Here is a 16,623-nt window from a genome sequence, read left to right on the forward strand (position 1 = left end):
AAATAACGATACCCGCCGCGAGCCTTAACACTCATCGGACTGCATACATCAGTATGTATTATTTCCAATAAGTCGGTAGCTCGCTCCATTATTCCGGAGAATGGAGTTTTTAGTCATCCTGCCCATGAGGCATGGTTTGCAAGCATCAAATGATTCATAATCAAGTGATTCCAAAAGCCCATCGGCATGGAGTTTCTTCATGCGCTTTACACCATATGACCTAAACGGCAGTGCCACAAATAAGTTGCACTATCATTATTAACTTTGCATCCTTTGGCTTCAATATTATAAATATGTGTATCACTACGATCGAGATCCAACAAACTATTTTCATTGGGTGTATGACCATCGAAGGTTTTATTCATGTAAACAGAACAACAATTATTCTCTGACTTTAAATGAATAAACGTATTGCAATAAACATGATCAAATCATATTCATGCTCAACGCAAACACCAAATAACATTTATTTAGGTTCAACACTAACCCCGAAAGTATAGGGAGTGTGTAATGATGATCATATCAATCTAGGAACCACTTCCAACACACATCGTCACTTCACCTTTAACTAGTCTCTGTTTATTCTGCAACTCCCGTTTTGAGTTACTAATCTTAGCAACTGAACTAGTATCAAATACTGAGGGGTTGCTATAAACACTAGTAAAGTACACATCAATAACATGTATATCAAATATACCTTTGTTCACTTTGCCATCCTTCTTATCCGCCAAATACTTGGGGCAGTTCCGCTTCCAGTGACCAGTCCCTTTGCAGTAGAAGCACTTAGTCTCAGGCTTAGGTCCAGACTTGGGCTTCTTCACTTGAGCAGCAACTTGCTTGCCGTTCTTCTTGAAGTTCCCCTTCTTCCCTTTGCCCTTTTCTTGAAACTAGTGGTCTTGTCAACCATCAACACTTGATGCTTTTCTTGATTTCTACCTTCAATGATTTTAGCATCGCGAAGAGCTTGGGAATTGTTTTCGTCATCCCTTGCATATTATAGTTCATCACGAAGTTCTAGTAACTTGGTGATAGTGACTAGAGAACTTTTGTCAATTACTATCTTATCTGGAAGATTAAATCCCACTTGATTCAAGCAATTGTAGTACTCAGACAATCTGAGCACATGCTCACAGGTTGAGCTATTCTCCTCCATCTTGTAGGCAAAGTACTGTCAGAGGTCTCATACCTCTTGACACGGGCATGAGTATGAAATACCAATTTCAACTCTTAGAGCATCTTATATGCTCCATGGCATCAAAAACATTTTGAAGTCCCGGTTCTAAGCCGTAAAACATGGTGCACTAAACTATTAAGTAGTCATCATATCGAGCTTTGTCAAACATTCATAACGTGTGCATCTGCTCCTGCAATAGATCTGTCACCTAGCGGTGCATCAAGGGCATAATTTTTCTGTGCAGCAATGAGGATAATCCTCAGATCACGGATCCAATCCGCATCATTGCTACTAACATCCTTCAACATAGTTTTTCTCTAGGAACATATCAAAAATAAATGGGGAGCTACATCGCGAGCAATTGATCTACAACATAGTTATGCAAATACTATCAGGACTAAGGTCATGATAAATTAAAGTTCAATTAATCATATTACTTAAGAACTCCCACTTAGATAGACATCCCTCTAATCATCTAAGTGATCACGTGATCCATATCAACTAAACCATGTCCGATCATCATGTGAGATGGAGTTGTTTTCAATGGTGAACATCACTATGTTGATCATATCTACTATATGATTCACGCTCGACCTTCGGTCTCAGTGTTCCGAGGCCATATCTGCATATGCTAGGCTCGTCAAGTTGAACCCGAGTATTCTGCATGTGCAAAACTGGCTTGCACCTGTTGTATGTGAACGTAGAGCTTATCAAACCCGATCATCACATGGTGTCTCGGCACGACGAACTTTCGCAATGGTGCATACTCAGGGAGAACACTTGTACCTTGAAATTTAGTGAGAGGTCATCTTATAATGCTACCGCCGAACTAAGCAAAATAAGATGCATGAAGGATAAACATCACATGCAATCAATATAAGTGATATGATATGGCCATCATCATGTTGTTCCTTTGATCTCCATCTCCAAAGCACCGTCATGATCACTGTCGTCACCGCCGCGATACCTTGATCTCCATCGTAGCATCGTTGTTGTCTCGCCAACTATTGCTTCTACGACTATCGCTACCGCTTAGTGATAAAGTAAATCAATTACATGGCGATTGCATTTCATACAATAAAGTGACAACCATATGGCTCCTGCCTGTTGCCGATAACTCTGTTACAAAACATGATCATCTCATATAATAAAATTTAGCATCATGTCTTGACCATATCACATCACAACATGCCCTGCAAAAACAAGTTAGACGTCCTCTACTTTGTTGTTGCAAGTTTTACGTGGCTGCTACGGGCTGAGCAAGAACCGTTCTTACCTACGCATGAAAACCACAACAATTTTTCATCAAGTGTGCTGTTTTAACCTTCAACAAGGACCGGGCATAGCCACACTCGATTCAACTAAAGTTGGAGAAACGGACACCCACCAGCCACCTGTGTGCGAAGCACGTCGGTAGAACCAGTCTCACGTAAGCGTACGCGTAATGTCGGTCCGGGCCGCTTCATCCAACAATACCGCCGAATCAAAGGATGACATGCTGGTAAGCAGTATGACTATTATTGCCCACAAATCTTTGTGTTCTACTCGTGCATATAACATCTACGCATAGACCTGGCTCGGATGCCACTGTTGGGGAATGCAACAATTTCAAAAATTTCCTACGCACACGCAAGATCCATCTAGGTGATGGATAGCAACGAGATGGGAGAGTGTTGTCTACGTACCCTCGTAGACCGAAAGCGGAAGCGATTAGTAACGTGGTTGATGTAGTCGAACGTCTTCGCGATCCAACCGATCCAAGTACCGAACGCACGGCACCTCCGCGATCTGCACACTTTCAGCTCGGTGACGTCCCTCGAACTCATGATCCTGTTGAGGCCGAGGGAGAGTTTTGTCAGAACGACGGTGTGGTGATGGTGATGATGAAGTTACCGGCGTAGAGCTTCGCCTAAGCACTACGAGGATATGACCGAGGTGTAAAACTGTGGAGGGGGCACGGCACACGGCTAAGAATAACTTGTGTCTCCTAGGTGCCCCCTCTCCCCACATATATATAGGTTGGAGGGGGGAAGAGGCAGCCTTAGGGCGCCCCCAAGTAGGCCGAATCCTACTTGGGGTGCAAGCCCAATTCGGCCCCCTTCCTTATTTCAGCATATGGGAAGGAAAGAGAAGGGGGAAGAGAAGGAAAGGGTGGAGGCCGAACCCTCCTCCTTCCTTCCTTCCTTCTTCCCATTCCTTTCCTCCTACTCCTATTCGGCCTAGGAGGGGCGCACCAGCCCACCAGGGGCTGGTCTGTCCCTCACTTGGCCCAATAGGCCCATAACTTTGCCGGGGGGTGCCTGGAACCCCTTCCGGTGACCCGATATCACCCGGAACACTTCCGGTGTCCAAATATCATTGTCCTATATATGAATCTTTACCTATCGACCATTTCGAGACTCCTCGTCATGTCCGTGATCTCATCCGGGACTCCGAACAACCTTCGGTACATCAAATCACATAACTCATAATAAAAATCATCATCGAACGTTAAGCGTGCGGACCCTACGGATTCAAGAAGTATGTAGACATGACCAAGACACATCTCTGGTCAATAACCAATAGCAAAACCTGGATGCTCATATTGGCTCCTACATATTCTACAAAGATCTTTATCGGTCAAACCACATAACAACATACGTTGTTCCCTTTGTCATCGGTATGTTACTTGCCCGAGATTCGATCGTCGGTATCATCATACGCAGTTCAATCTCGTTACCCGCAAGTCTCTTTACTCGTTTCGTAATGCATCATCCCGCAACTAACTCATTAGTCACATTGCTTGCAAGGCTTATAGTGATGTGCATTACCAAGAGGGCCCAGAGATACATCTTCGACAATCGGAGTGACAAATTCTAATCTTGATCTATGCCAACTCAACAAATACCACCGGAGACACCTGTAGAGCATCTTTATAATCACCCAGTTACGTTGTGACGTTTGATAGCACACTAAGTGTTCCTCCGGTATTCGGGAGTTGCATAATCTCATAGTCATAGGAACATGTATAAGTTATGAAGAAAACAATAGCAATAAACTAAACGATCATAGTGCTAAGCTAACGATTGGGTCTTATCCATTGAGGGAGTCCTGGACTAAGGGGCCTCGGTCGTCCGGCTTGTTAGCCATGGGCCAGACTGATGGGCTGTGAAGATACGAAGACCGAAGACTGCACCTGAGGGAGTCCTGGACTAAGGGGTCCTCGGGCGTCCAGCCTGTTAGCCATGGGCCGGACTGATGGGCTGTGAAGATACGAAGACCGCAGACTGCACCCATGTCCGGATAGGACTCTCCTTGGCGTGGAAGGCAAGCTTGGTGATCGAATATGTAGATTCATTTCTTTGTAACCGACCTTGTGTAACCCTAGATCTCCTTGGTGTCTATATAAACCGAAGGACTTAGTACGGAAAGGAGAGACTCATGACATAGTCATACAAGCTAGACCTCTAGGGTTTAGCCATTATGATCTCGTGGTAGATCAACTCTTGTAATACTCATATTCATCAAGATCAATCAAGCTGGAAGTAGGGTATTACCTCCATAGAGAGGGCCCGAACCTGGGTAAACATCGTGTCCCTTGTCTCCTGTTACCATCGACCTTAGACGCACAGTTCAGGACCCCCTACCCGAGATCCGCCGGTTTTGACACCGACATTGGTGCTTTCATTGAGAGTTCCACTGTGCGGTCCCCAAAAGGTTTGATGGCCCCTTCCATTGTCAACGACAATGCTGTCCAAAGAGAAACCTTTCTCCCTGGACAGGTCTTCGTATTCGGCGGCTTCGCACTGCGGGCCAACTCGTTTGGCCATGTGGAGCAGATCGATAGCTACGCCCCTGGCCATCAGGTCAGATTTGGGAGCTTGAACTATGTCGCGGACGTCTGTGGAGATTTGATCTTCGCCGGATTCGAGACTGCGGCGATCGCTCCTGGTCACCTTGACGAACATGACCTAAATCTGTCGTTAGACCGCATCCAGGAGATAGCTCCTGTAACCACTCTGGCCTTAGATCCAGAGCACACTGCGGCATCCAAGGATTGGAGGCTCAACCCCACCACGGAGGCCATAGATTCCCCGGCGTTGTAGCCGCACATGGACTTAACCTCACACAATACTCGTGTCACTGGAACTCCGGACTCTTCTCCGGGTATAAGTTCCGAACCATGTGAGTCCGCGAATGCCGAACTTGATCGCTTATCGATTTTCGAGTTCAGCGCCGCAGACATCTTCCAGCACTCGCCCTTGGGCGATGTGCTGAACTCATGAAAGAACCTTGTCCTTGGCGGGGGACTCACAGCCGAACTATGTTCGGTTCGAACTAGGGGCTGATGAAGGAGAATCTTGCTTCCCACCCGCCACCCACTTCATAGCCACAGTCGAGGATTTAACCGACACGCTTGATTACGACTCCGAAGACATTGACGGTATGGACAACGATGCCGATGAGGAGCAAAAATCAAAGTCCACCATTCACTGGACGCTGGACGGCCACATCTTCGTACGATGTGTACATGGTGGACACACCCAAAACAACCAACGACGATGACAAAGAAAACCCAGTCGAGAATAAACCTCCTGAGACACAGCAAAAACGCCGGCGTCCTCGGCGCCGCTCTAAGTCACGTCGTTCAAAAGACAGCAATGCTGGCACCGGAGAAAATAATACTCCGGACGATGTCGAAAACAATGAAGACCTTGCCGAGGTAACATCCGAACAGGAGGAGCAAGAAAATGGGCAAGCTAGCCCCGACGAACAGGCCAGGCCCAACGACTTGGAGGACGGTAGTTATCGTCCGCTCTCTGAGGATGAGGAAAGCCTCGGCAACGAAGATTTCATCGTGCCTAAGGAACCTCTCGAGCAGGAGCGCTTCAAGCGCTAGCTAATAGCCACCGCAAGGAGCCTGAAAAAGAAGCAGCAACAGCTTCAAGTTGACCAAGATCTGCTCGTCGATAGATGGACTGATGTCCTGGCAGCCGAAGAACACGGCCTGAGACGCCCAGCCAAGAGTTACCCGAAGCGAAGGTTGCTAGCTTAGTTCGATGAAGAGGCGCCGGAGCCCATACTTCCCACGCGTAATGCGGCCGACCAAATACTACGCGGTAGGGATAGTGCGGCAGACCGACCACCACTACAAAAAAAAGACACATCCGTGACATTTTGGGCCGAACGAATTTTTTTTCTGTCATACTTATGACACTTCTATGACAATAATTGTGACAAAACACGGTATCATCATAGATGTGGTGGGGTCGTACTTCTATGACAAAAAATCATGACAGAAAATGGGCTTTTCGTCCTGGGCGGGTCGGAGACGCAGCTGCATGACATTCTTTGGGCCGTCCATGAGGAAAAAATCGTGGTAGGAGCAAGGGCGAGGTAAATATCGGGGTGTTCCCGGTTACGATGGGTTGTCGGGGCCGAGCGATGCGCGTTTCTCTCATACACGCAGGCGCATGGGCATGAGGTGTTGGGCTCTAACTGAACCCGAGCGAGGCGTTGGGCTCTAACTGAACCCGAGCGATTGCACTGCAGGCTACGCGTTACTGAACCCGAGCGATCGATCGATGGCTGTTAACTGAACCCGATCAAGCGATTCCTTCGCTACTGCTGCTAACTGAAGCCAATCGATGCTGACTCTGGATGAACAGTGAGCGTTGCTGGGGGGTTTGGATGAACAGTTCCTGGTGGGGGTGGATGAACAGGACCCCGTGGCGTTGCCTCTGGATGAACAGTGAGCGTTGCTGGGGGGTTTGGATGAACAGTTCCCGTTGGGGGTGGATGAACAAGACCCCGATCGTTCGAGCCGGTTGGGGCTGGATGAACAGGACCCCGTGGAGGGCAGGATGAACAGGACCACCCCGTGGAGGGCAGGATGAACAGTAGACAGTGGAGGGCAGGATGAACAATAGCCCGTGGAGGGGTGGTTGAACAGGAGCACGTGGAGAGGGCTGGTTGAACAGTAGCCGGTGGAGTAGCGCGCGGTGGAGGCTGGATGAATAGGAGCCCGTGGATGAACAGTCACAGGTGGAGGTTGGAGGAGGTCGACGGTGGATGAACAGTAGCCCGTGGAGGCTGGAGGGGGTCGACGGTGGAGATGAACAGTATCTCGTGGAGTCCCGTTTTGCGGTACGCCACACCCCTCCCGATGAACAAGACCCCCGTTTCGACCGTAGCGCTCCAACACAAGTCCATTTCCTCCGTTTTGCGGTACGCCACACCCCTCCCGATCAACAGGACCCCCGTTTCGACCGTAGGAGGTCCATTTCCTCCGTTTTGTGGTACGCCAGACCCTCCTGATGAACAGGATCCCGTTTCGAACGTGGCCGGTCGAACACAAGGCCGTTTCCTCCGTTCTGTGGTACGCTAGGCCTCGTTTCCATTGGCTGTTCCGTCCAAGCCCTCTCGATGAACACGACGACGCATTCCGTTCTGACCCAGCCGGTTGGCTCCCCATGAACACAACGACGACGCAGTTTCTCCGTTCCGACCCAACCATGTACATGAGCCCTGGCCGTATGTATGCGCGAGTAGGCATTCGAGACCCTGCCCGTATGTACGTACGTGGCCGTATTTTCTTTCTTGCACACTGGCCGATGTACGTACGTGTACATGTTACGTGCACGCCTCTACTACGACACGTGCGCGCCTCTACATCGACCAGTATGTACGTACACGTTCGCGACCAGAATGACAACGCTACGTACGCTTTGACCAGGTGGGTCTCGACTGTCACGCACTTCCTTGCATGCGAAGATGTAGCTGGTGGGTCCCAGCAGTCAGGGGGGCGAATCGTTTTTTTGCCCGGACGCACTTCCTTGCGTGCAAAGATGTAGCTGGTGGGTCCCAGCAGTTAGGGAGAAACATTTTTTTCGCGAAATACGGTGGCCCGTCCAGTGGGTCCCTGCTGTCAGGTGGAGGAATGATTATTTTGCGCGTAATAAGGAGGCACTTCCTTGCTGCGGCCGTGGACCCAGCTGTCAGCCTCTCCACGTACAGTCCACGTCCGATGGAAGCCATTCCTTGACCATGTTGACCACGCCGCGCCGAGAGCACCAGGGCGGTGGACGACGGCGAGGCCTAGGAAGGGGACGACGCGGAGCCGGGGAAGACGTGGCAGTGGAATGAAGGAAATATGCCCTAGAGGCAATAATAAAGTTATTATTTATTTCCTTATATCATGATAAATGTTTATTATTCATGCTAGAATTGTATTAACCGGAAACATAATACAGGTGTGAATACATAGACAAACATAGTGTCACTAGTATGCCTCTACTTGACTAGCTCGTTGATCAAAGATGGTTGAGTTTCCTAGCCATGGACATGAGTTGTCATTTGATTAACGGGATCACATCATTAGGAGAATGATGTGATTGACTTGACCCATTCCGTGAGCTTAACACTTGATCGTTTAGTATGTTGCTATTGCTTTCTTCATGACTTCTACATGTTCCTATGACTATGAGATTATGCAACTCCCGTTTACCAGAGGAACACTTTGTGTGCTACCAAACGTCACAACGTAACTGGGTGATTATAAAGGTGCTCTACAGGTGTCTCCGAAGGAACTTGTTGAGTTGGCGTATTTCGAGATTAGGATTTGTCACTCCGATTGTCAGAGAGGTATCTCTAGGCCCTCTCGGTAATGCACATAACTATAAGCCTTGCAAGCAATGTGACTAATGAGTTAGTTGCGGGATGATGCATTACGTAACGAGTAAAGAGACTTGCCGGTAACGAGGTTGAACTAGGTATTGAGATAAGAACGGTCGAATCTCGGGCAAGTAACATACCGATGACAAAGGGAACAACGTATGTTGTTATGCGGTTTGACCGATAAAGATCTTCGTAGAATATGTGGGAGCCAATATGAGCATCCAGGTTCCGCTATTGGTTATTGACCGGAGACGTGTCTCGGTCATGTCTACATAGTTCTCAAACCCGTAGGGTCCGCACGCTTAAAGTTCGATGACGGTTATATTATGAGTTTATGTGTTTTGATGTACCGAAGGTAGTTCGAAGTCCCGGATGTGATCACGGACAAGACGAGGAGTGTCTAAATGGTCGAGACATAAAGATTGATATATTGGACGACTATGTTCGGACACCGGAATGGTTTCGGGGAGTATCGGGCATATACCGGAGTACCGGGGGGTTACCGGAACCCCCTGGGGAGACTAATGGGCCTATTGGGCCCTAGTGGAGAAGAGGAGGGGCGGCCATGGGGCAGCCGCGCGCCCCCTCCCCCCAGTCCGAATTGGACAAGGAGGGGGGGCGGCCCCCCTTTCCTTTCCCCCCTCTCTCCTTCCCTCTCCTCTCCTACTCCCACATGGAAGGGGGAGTCCTACTCCCGGTGGGAGTAGGACTCCTCATGGGGCGCGCCTAGGGTGGCCAGCCCCCTCCCCCTCCTCCACTCCTTTATATACGGGGAGGGAGGCACCCCTTAGAGACACAACAATTGATCCCTTGGATCTCTTAGCCGTGTGCGGTGCCCCCTCCACCATAATCCACCTCGATAATATCATAGCGGTGCTTAGGCGAAGCCCTGCGTCGGTAGAACATCATCATTGTCACCACGCCATCGTGCTGACAGAACTCTCCCTCAAAGCTCGGCTGGATCGGAGTTTGAGGGACGTCATCGAGTTGAACGTGTGCTGAACTCGGAGGTGCCGTGCGTTCGGTACTTGATCGGTCGGATCGTGAAGACGTACGACTACATCAACTGCGTTGTGCTAACGCTTCCGCTTTCGGTCTACGAGGATACGTGGACACACTCTCCCCACTCGTTGCTATGCATCACCATGATCTTACGTGTGCGTAGGAATTTTTTTTAAATTACTACGTTCCCCAACATGGAAGCCCGTGCGGAGAGGAGTACGAGGGCTCACTGGTTCAGCTGCGGTGTGAGGCTGCCGTCGCCGCAGGGCCTGGTCAGCAGTGGGAATATTAGGGGCGGTTAGGCCTCCGCGGCAGCACAGCCGGCCACGGGAGGTAGGAGCATGCGGCATGACCGGCGCTGCTTTGGGCGGCTGGAGCAAGAAGACCAGAGGTTGAAGAAGCACTACGGCCGTTGGATGGACATCGTACGGTCACTGGAGCTAGAATCGTTCATATTGACTAAGTTGACAAAGCACTCTGTCCCCGTCAACTTAGTAGGCCCACAAGTCATCCTCCCACCAAGGTGGGTCCCAACTAGCAGGGGGAGTATTCATTTTTTGTGCGTAATAAGGAGGCACCTCCGGTGGGTCCGAGCTGACAGCGCGGGGGGGGGGGACGTTTTTTCGCGAAATACGTTGGCCCGTCCGGTGGGTCCCAGCAGTCAGGGGGGGAACATTTTTTTTCGCCAAATATGGTGGCCCATCCGGTGGGTCCGTGCTGTCAGGTGGAGGAATAATTATTTTCCGCGTAATAAGGAGGCACTTCCTTCCGGCTGCCGTGGACCCAGCTGTCAGCCTCTCCACGTACAGTCCATTTCAGATGCATGTCGGTCATTGACCACGTTGACCAGGCCGCGCCGAGAGCACCAGGGCGGTGGACGATGGCGAGGCCTAGGAAGGGAACGACACGGAGGCAAGGAAGACTCGGCAGTTGTTTCCCACGCGGAGGGGAGTACGACTGTACGAGGGTTTACTGGTTCGTCTGTCATCGCCGGAGAATAACAGCAGGTGTGGGTGAGTAGAGGGTTGGCTAGGCCAGCGATGGGAGTACGGTGGGGCGGTGAGGCCTGCGCGGCAGCACAGCCGGCCGTGGGGAGGAGGGAGCAGGCAGTCACGCCGGCGCTTGTTTGAGCGGCTGGAGCAGGAAGAGCAGAGATTGAAGAAGCACGACGGCCGTTGGATGGACATCCAACAGTCGCTGCTTGTGCGTCAACCTTTTTTTGAGGAAAGCCTCAAATCTGTGGAAAACAGCATACAGCCCATGTGCCATTATTTCTAATAATTTACAACCCATTTGCTAATTCTTAAAGTTTTTTTGGAGCCCATATTCTTTTTGTTAGCATTACAACCCATATTGTCGCCACGGTTAAAAAATTATATGAAATTTTGCATATTTCGGTGCGGTCCGAACTGTTTTTAATCCCGAAATTTCGATTCACATTCAAACTGATTTTAAAAATAAATGTATATCAATATAAAATCCAACAAATTGTCCACGCATAAAAATTAATGCAATTTAAAATCTCGAAATGAAAAAAAAAGAAATTTGAAACTAATTGCCGGTTTGATGTGTTTTAAAAATGTACATCCCATTTCTCATTATTGATAGGCCATTTTCTCGGCCAGCCGAATGAAGCTCTCCTCGTCTTGAAAGATTTGCAGCCCAACAGGCCTGACAAAGCGACTTACTTGGCAAATCACAAAAAAGCTGGGTTGTGGCCGTGGACCCAGCTGTCAGCCTCTCCACGTACAATACTCTTCCGATAGAAGTCGATCGTTGACCACATTGACCACGCCGCATCGAGAACGCCAAGGCGGTGGACGACGGCGAGGCCTAGGAAGGGGACGATGTCGAGCCGGGGAAGACGCGGCAGTGGATGCCCACGCGAAGAGGAGTACGAGGGTTCACTGGTTTGGCTGCGGTGTGAGCCTGTCGTCACCGCAGAATAACAGGGGGTGTGGGTGAGTAGAGGGATGGCCTGGCGAGCGGTGGGAGTAGTAGGGGGCGCTGAGGCCTCCGCGGTATCACAGCCGGCCACGGGAGCCAGGAGCACGCGGCACGACCGGCGCTGGTTTGGGCGGCTGGAGCAAGAAGACCAGAGGTTGAAGAAGCACTACTGCCGTTGGATGAACATCGTATGGTAACTAGACCTAGAATCGTTCATATTGACTAATTTGACAAAGCCCTCCGTCCCAGTCAACTTGGTAGGCCCACAAGTCAGCCTCCCATGATGCTGGGTTCCAGCTGGAAGGGGGAGTATTCATTTTTTTGTGCGTAATAGGGAGGCACTTCCTTGCGTGAGAAGATAGCTGGTGGATCCGAGCTGTCAGCGGGGGGCACATTTTTTTCGCGAAATACAGAGACCCTTCCGGTGGGTCCCAGATGTCAGGTGGAGGAATCAAAGACTTGAGAAGGCGTACAGAACAAGCTAGTGTACCAGTAAAGAGACGTTGTTGAGTTTTAGAAAAAAGAGAGATGTGCTCCTGTAGCTGGTTCAAATCCAAACCTAGACTATGACTATATATGGTGCTATGCTACTCTGCAAGTAATGAAACTAACATATCCTACGTTCGCTTCTCCTCTTCTCTACTTACTCTGCCTAGCATCAGAAGCTCTGGCCGCAGCAACCATGTCTGCTGGCTGCTCATCCACCTGCTCTTCAGCAGGCAACAACCAAATATGCGCCAAGTCGCCACCCGTACCATCGCCTGTGGGTCTCATCACACCCCCGCCGGCATGCGCACCGCAGCCGGTTGCTCATCGCAACCTGCTGCCGTTGGTGTGGTGCCACTACTGCAAATCACGCAGAGTCATCTGTCGCGTCTCAACCACAATCCTCAACCCTGGCCGAGTCTTCTACAAATGCCCGAATCATGGGGTAATAATATGTTTAAGTGTTGTTCTGCTGCTTTCAGTTGCTGATTTTTTTAATAGTTTGGTTGATGATCTTCCAATTTGATTCGTGCAGAAAAGGGAAGATTCGTGTGATTTGTATTTCTGGGAAGTTGCTGATGTGGGGGAGTGCAACTACGCTGATTATTTGGTTAGCCGAGGAATCCCAATACCAGCAGGTGGGGTGTTGGACAAGTAACTAAAGGAATGGAAGAAGAGGAAGATGCAGAGCATAAGGTTAAAGATGCAGTTCCTCTGATCATGGCCAAGCAACAGCTGCTGAACGGGCTTGACAGCAATGAGGAGATGAAAGAGCTTGTGAAGATAATGGGCAAAATCGATGTGCTCTGTAGGATGATTGTCTCTTTATTTGCAGTGTATGTAGCACTCGTGATGTATTCAGTGGCTATGACATGAGCACTTTGCTCAAACTAGTAATCAATGAAACCTGTGTAGCAGGATGGGCGTAGTGTTGTGAACATCTAATGATTTCTATTAACGGAAATCAGGGGGTATCCCCTTTTGCTCATAAATAAATAAATAAATAGCAGAGGCCCTTTTGGTAATAAATAAATAAATTAGCAGAGGACCTGTCGGGTCAGCTTTGTTCTCATTCAAAGACGTCGAGAAAATTGCAGTCCAACACCATACTATGTCATCAAATTCAAGTTTCACAGCCAAATATGAGTACAACTAAACAACAATGTCATCATGTTTTTGTTGGGGAACGTAGTAATTTCAAAAAAAATCCTACGCACACGCAAGATCATGGTGATGCATAGCAACGAGAGGGGAGAGTGTGTCCACGTACCCTCGTAGACCGAAAGCGGAAGCGTTAGCACAACGCAGTTGATGTAGTCGTACGTCTTCACGATCCGACCGATCAAGTACCAAACGCACGGCACCTCCGAGTTCAGCACACGTTCAACTCGATGACGTCCCTCGAACTCCGATCCAGCCGAGCTTTGAGGGAGAGTTCCGTCAGCACGACGGCGTGGTGACGATGATGATGTTCTACCAATGCAGGGCTTCGCCTAAGCACTGCTACGATATTGTCGAGGTAGATTATGGTGGAGGGGGGCACCGCACACGGCTAAGAGATCCAAGGGATCAATTGTTGTGTCTCCAAGGGGTGCCTCCCTCCCCGTATATAAAGGAGTGGAGGAGGGGGAGGGGGCCGGCCACCCTAGGCGCGCCCCATGAGGAGTCCTACTCCCACCGGGAGTAGGACTCCCCCCTTCCATGTGGGAGTAGGAGAGGAGAGGGAAGGAGAGAGGGGGGAAAGGAAAGGGGGGGCGCCGCCCCCCTCCTTGTCCAATACGGACTGGGGGGGAGGGGGCGCGCGGCTGCTCCTTGGCCGCCCCTCCTCTTCTCCACTAGGGCCCAATAGGCCCCATTAGTCTCCCCGGGGGGTTCCGGTAACCCCCCGGTACTCCGGTATATGCCCGATACTCCCCGAAACCATTCCGGTGTCCCAACATAGTCGTCCAATATATCAATCTTTATGTCTCGGCCATTTCGAGACTCCTCGTCATGTCCTTGATCACATCCGGGACTCCAAACTACCTTCGGTACATCAAAACACATAAACTCATAATATAACTGTCATCCAACTTTAAGCATGCGGACCCTACGGGTTCGAGAACTATGTAGACATGACGGAGACATGTCTGCAGTCAATAACCAATAGCGGAACCTGGATGCTCATATTGGCTCCCACATATTCTACGAAGATCTTTATCGGTCAAACCGCATAACAACATACGTTGTTCCCTTTGTCATCGGTATGTTACTTGCCTGAGATTCGATCGTCGGTATCTCAATACCTAGTTCAATCTCGTTACCGGCAAGTCTCTTTACTCGTTCCGTAATACATCATCCCGCAACTAACTCATTAGTTGCAATGCTTGCAAGGCTTAAGTGATGTGCATTACCGAGTGGGCCTAGAGATACCTCTCCGACAATCAAAGTGACAAATCCTAATCTTGAAATACGCCAACCCAACAAGTACCTTCAGAGACACCTGTAGAGCACCTTTATAATCACCCAGTTACGTTGTGACGTTTGGTAGCACACAAAGTGTTCCTCCGGTAAACGGGAGTTGCATAATCTTATAGTCATAGGAACATGTATAAGTCATGAAGAAAACAATAGCAACATACTAAACGATCAAGTGCTAGTTGTTTCCTGGTAATAGTGATTAGTGAGTGCCCCATAATCAGCATGCCGCGGTGAATATGTACCCGGGCCCTGTACACACCGCCCGCTCCATTTGGGTACCTCGAAAGGGAGGTGCTTCTTATGATGCTACGGACGGCTGTCCGAAGTACATGCAATGATGGGCTGTCTGTCCCCAATAATGAATTCTCGCTGATCGCGCCCTATAGGGATCATCGTTGGATTTCAAAGACACGGGCTTCATTTTTTTAGCTTCTTATTACCTGCGGGAGTGCTAAGCTAACAGAATGGGTCAAGTCAATCACATCATTCTCCTAATGATGTGATCCCGTTAATCAAATGACAACTCTTTGTCTATGGCTAGGAAACATAACCATCTTTGATCAACGAGCTAGTCAAGTAGAGGCATACTAGTGACACTCTGTTTGTCTATGTATTCACACATGTATCATGTTTCCGGTTAATACAATTCTAGCATGAATAATAAACATTTATCATGATATAAGGAAATAAATAATAACTTTATTATTGCCTCTAGGGCATATTTCCTTCTGTTTTAGTCATCATACAATCACCAAACACAAATCAGCATACATAACAAGTGATGTTCTCACAGGAAAATACTAAACAACATGTTCATCAGGTTTTAGTTGTCATAGAAAACACAATTTCACATAGTAGATAATAAAACGTCTTCTAACAAGCAAATACGACAAAAGCAATGTAATCATCATCCGCAGCAGCAGCGTCAACATCTTCGCCATGTGTATCAGTCTGAATCGTAATTCCCCATGGTGTCATCTTCTTCTTCGTCCTCAACGTCCTCGAACGTTGGCTTCTTCTTGATCAACTCTTGTATGTCCACAGCATGACAAGCAATCTTTTCGCCGGCGTCATTGACGTGATGGTTCTCAAAGATATTAGGAACATCTGCGTTATCTTGTACATCAGGAGTAGTGTAAGCATCATCTTGTTGTGCAACTTCATTAAACGAATTCCTCTGCTCAAACCTTTGCACTACTCTCCAGTCATCGCTACGTGCAAATTTGTCTTCCAAGAAAAATATCTGTGTTGCTTGATTTTGCCAAAATAAAAGGCTCGTTGGCCTGGTACGCCGCCTTGACATTGATGGATTTGAAATAATCATCAGCTCTGGGTTTTGCGATCCTGGAAAACAGGTTATACTAACGACAGCACAACAGAACCACACACCGATGATCCTTGAAACTGGAGATATACTGCAACTGAACAATGTCTGTTATGTTAGCATACATTTCAGTTGTCTCTTTGTCATACGTATCCGTGCTCATGATGGCACTGTTTTGTGTCTTCCTGCCTTCGTCTCGTGCAAGGGTGTTGTAGCGCACATCTCCAACAACGCAAGATTCATAATGTCTTACCCGAGTATCAAGACCCATTGCTAGTGAGTAAAGGGCATCATCAACTGCCTGCCCATCCTCCCGCATCTTCTTAACCTATGGTTAGAAAATAGACAAGCTGATCATCTTATGTACTCAATATATTAAAAAAACTGACAGTGCAATTCAAAAGCTTACATGGCTCTTGAACCATTTCGCAAATCCTGCCATAACCAGTTTGTCAATGTTTCTTAGATTTTGCGGCAGTAACTCCTTTTTGTAGATGCTGCACAACATAGTGATCGCGTCAAACATCTAAATATATAAGAATGTGCTGCAAGTTTAGTAGATTACGATGTATAA

This window comes from Triticum aestivum, chromosome 7D (genome assembly GCF_018294505.1).
Source record: "Triticum aestivum cultivar Chinese Spring chromosome 7D, IWGSC CS RefSeq v2.1, whole genome shotgun sequence".
In the NCBI taxonomy this organism is placed as follows: Eukaryota; Viridiplantae; Streptophyta; class Magnoliopsida; order Poales; family Poaceae; genus Triticum; species Triticum aestivum.